The sequence below is a fragment of the Vipera ursinii genome (genome assembly GCF_947247035.1).
Source record: "Vipera ursinii genome assembly, chromosome: 1".
NCBI lineage: Eukaryota > Metazoa > Chordata > Lepidosauria > Squamata > Viperidae > Vipera > Vipera ursinii.
Window position 1 is genome coordinate 116,897,443 of NC_139512.1, and position 4,233 is coordinate 116,901,675.

The 4,233-nt window shown below is 36.2% G+C and overlaps 1 pseudogene across 1 annotated transcript; it reads right to left on the minus strand.

Moving 5' to 3' along the window:
• Window positions 1–292: 292 nt before the first annotated feature.
• LOC310639895 (olfactory receptor 5J3-like) lies at window positions 293–1,241 on the minus strand (annotated as a pseudogene). The gene has a single exon. The product of its transcript is annotated as an olfactory receptor 5J3-like (transcript).
• Between the last annotated feature and the right edge of the window lie 2,992 nt (window positions 1,242–4,233).

Sequence of the window (4,233 nt, forward strand, 5' to 3'; positions counted from 1 at the left end):
AGTCAAAATATCAGAGAGGACAGACCAGATCAGATTTTGGTTGAATGATTTCTCTTTAACATGGATGTTTAAAATCACAGTCTTTCTTTTTATGATTACAAAAGAATCCCAGTTTGGTTTTAAATATGTATTATACAAAATACCCCTGGGCTAAAATGCAATAGTCCCTGAAATGATAGCAAAACTAATTCAGTCAAATAGTTTTCCAAGAAGAAATGTATCAGATAACCACACTGTTAATACACACCTATTTGCTTCTATAGTTCTATATTTTACTTGAGTTTTCAAGGTATTAAGTTTTTGGTATAAAAAAGAATGCAACTTTTTTTTCTAGAATTTTTCTGAAGGCAACCTTTACATCTTGGTTCCTCAGGCTGTAGATCAAGGGATTGATCATCGGAGTCACTACCATATACAACATAGAAGCTATTTGATTAATGTAGATAGACTTGCTAGGTTGTGATTGTGCATACACAAAGCCAGCACATCCGTAGAAAATACTAATGACCATGAGGTGAGATGTACATGTGGAGAAGGCTTTTCTCTGAGATTTGGCACAACACATCTTTAAAATGGTATTGAGGATATAAATGTAGGATGTGAGAACAATGAGCATTGTTGTTATTAAAGTGAAGCCAATAAATATAAATTTCAACAGATTATTTAAACTGATATCTGAACAGGCAAGCTGTAATAGTGCAGGACCCTCACAGACAAAATTCTTAATGATGTTTGGTCCACAGAAAAACAACTGAGATGCAGGAATGATATGAACTAACCCATGTACAATCCCAGTAATGTAGGAAATGACTATTAGTTGTACACATTTTATTTGGGGCATGGTGACCAAATAGAGTAGAGGGTGACAGATGGCCACATAGCGGTCATAGGCCATGATGGCTAGGAGGAAACACTCTGCAGTGGAAAATAGGGCATAAAAGTAAAGTTGAGTAAAACAACCAGCAAAAGAAATAACTTTTTTCTCTTTTAAAAGATGGCATAGGAACTTTGGGGTGATAGTTGATGAAAAGCAGATATCCACAAATGATAAATGAGTGAGGAAAAAGTACATTGGTGTGTGGAGTTGAGGACTGATCCTGATTTAAAACAATCATGCCCACATTCCCCAACAAGGTGATAGCATAAAGAGTAAAAAATGTCACAAAGAGAATGAATTGCAACTGTGGATCATCAGTCAATCCAGTGAGTATGAATTCTGTCACCTGTGAGCTGTTTCCCATTGAATCATAGAAACACTTTGGAAACTGAAGCAATGAAGTAGTCAGGATTATATGCTATTTGACCAATGGAAAGATGCAAACAAGAATAAGATATTCATTATGAGAAATGCATTATGATTTCAATCAAAATAAAATTGCACCTGATTAAAATATAGCCTAGGACACATCACCCAAGGTGGATGCATCAGAAGGATGAGAGTATATTACATAACATCCATGTTTTTCATCTTATGCTTGACCAAATATACAAATCATTGAAACTGACATGCTGAAAAAACAAATGGACCAAGAATGAAAAGTCACCTTCAGATGATGTGACAATAACAATATTTTTTAATTAATATAATTAAAGAATAATCAAATGGAATGTAGTAAAAGATAGGAAGATTGTGATCTAAAATAAAATCTTCAAAGGATGAGAGAAGACAGTTTTGTCTTTGAGAGAAGGGAAAACTGGAAATATTTAAAATCTGGGAAGGTAAATCTACATGTTGTTATTGCTGTATTCCTCAAATACCTGAAAAAGTAATAATAATAAAAAAAGAAAAAATCTTCTTCTCTGTTGCTTCAGAATGTTGGACATGGTACAATCATTTATCAGTAGTTTCTACCAGAATTAGGTGTAAAAACAATGATCTCTGTGTCTTTAATACACAACAGTTTTAAAATTTTTGCCCTATTCTGATAAAGCCCAAAAGCACATAAACAGCCTAAACTTACCCATTTACTCAGTGACATCTACAATAGTTTAAAGCATTTCTTCTTTTCTGAATGTAGATGAATTGCTTTTACCAGTATATGAAATGAGTTAGGAAGTTCTTTGCATCTGGGAAGAAATGCAGATATCTTCTGGGTCCAGTCTCCAGATCTTCTTAATTTGGTCACAGCATTTCCTTAGCTGTCTTTTAGTCTATGCAGGAGATCTTGTTTCTAGTGGGAAAACGTGCCAGTCCTTAAATAGTTCCAAACTTAGACAAATGCTTTCTATTAATTCCCATTATCAGAAATGGAACTGCACTGCAATTTTTCAATGTTTAATTAATAAGCTCCCTTGAAAATTTTAATTTACTTTTGAGAAGTTGAACTACATTTGAAATAGTTAATATGACTCAGTTGAGTGTGGAAATGAATATCTAGAACTTTCCTTATATGACACAACCATGGTGTTTTCCCACTGTTGTACACTATTGTATATATTTTTATTTGTTTCTTATTATCTGTCAAGTATTAAAATATAAATATGAATGGTGATACAGTATATTAATGATGAAGTACTTCAGTACCCTATTGATAAAGAAATTTGCTTTCGGAGGGAGAGGGAGGAAGGAAGGAAGGAAGGAAGGAAGGAAGGAAGGAAGGAAGGAAGGAAGGAAGGAAGGAAAGTTATATAAATAAATTTATATAAATAAATTTATATTTAAATAAATATAAATAAATTTTGAATAAACCTCAGTAACTACCTGTAACTAAACCTACATAATATGGAAACCTCACCAATCTGGGAAGGACAGTAGAAATATACTGAAGAAAATGAATAGGGGCCAAAGCTGGACCTATCCTATCTTTATGGGAAGCTCATAAAGTATGTGAGAACTTCATTATTTTAGAAACATATGAACATATGAACCAGAATGATGAACTACATATTGTGGAGTTCGTGACTTAACTCTACTGGAATATACATCCAGCAAGGCAATGTGATAATGAACATCAGTGAGACAACTAGATAGGAATGTAAGCCATAAGTGTAGAATATCAAACTGTGTAAAGATCTATATGTGTCTATGTGAATAAAAAGAATAGGTATTGCTGGAGATCACCGCAAAATATTCTCTCTTGCCCTCTGAGAAAAAATGCAATAAAAGATCCAAGGCCCAAGAAGACATCAGTTTGCAGGATCTTATAATTGTACAGGATAGATACCTCTGCCTACTATAGTATCCCTGTGAGACTTGGATATAACCAAGAAATTCCATTCAACTGTCCTTTTGTTTTGTTTTGTTTCAGAAGCAACTTTTTCCACATTGCCTGGAAAGTAGAATGGAGAAGGAATATTCTTAAAATTTTTACTGCCAGGGAATGTTTAACACACATGTCTTTCTATGCTATTGTTTCCTATTGGAATATTGGGATCCTATGTAGGAATGAAGTACTTGGGGAAAACAGCAGGCAGTCTCTGTGAAGCTTTAAGCATTTCCAACTACAATTGCTTAATCTAATCACTTCCCCAGCTTCATACTCATCAAGTTTGTTTTCACTAGGCAGCAATGTAAGGTCTGTTGGAGAAGACTGAGTGTTGGTACAATGTTTGCATGCAGGAGTGGTGAGATGGTGACAATGCTTGCTCCTGTGCAGATACCTGACTCTTAAAGTTATTCTCATTAAGTTGTCATCTCCACTTCTTACCACAAGATAATAGTAATAGTAAAGATAATAATTTATTAAAGTTGATTCTTGTAATAGTTGAATGAGGCTTTGCCTGCTGACATCATGAAATTCCCTAATGTCCTCATGTTCTAAGACAGGGGTGTCAAACTCAATTTCATTGAAGGCCGCATCAGCATTGCGGTTGCCCTCAGGGGGCCGGGTGGGTATGGCCAGGGTGGGCATGGCCTACTGGGTGGGCGTGGCTAGAGTGCGTATGGCCTACTGGGCGGGCATGGCCAGCTCTACATCATTCGCATCAAGGGTGCCTATGGGAGCCTAGCCTGAGGGTCTCTGGCAGAAGCAGGGTCTCTAGGCCAAGGCAGTGGGGGCCGTTCCCTCACTGTTTCCAGGATGGCTTCGCGGGCCACATGAAACCATTTCACGGGCCGGATCCAGCCCCCGGGCCTTGTGTTTGACATGTCTGTTCTAAGATGATCCAAAGAACACTTTCCTGGAATACCTTTTCCTGGAATAATAGCGATGGATCCCTCCTTTTTACAACAGATAAAAAAAGAAATTATTCTACAATTTCTATCCTTCCATTCTTCCATCCATCATCCTTTTA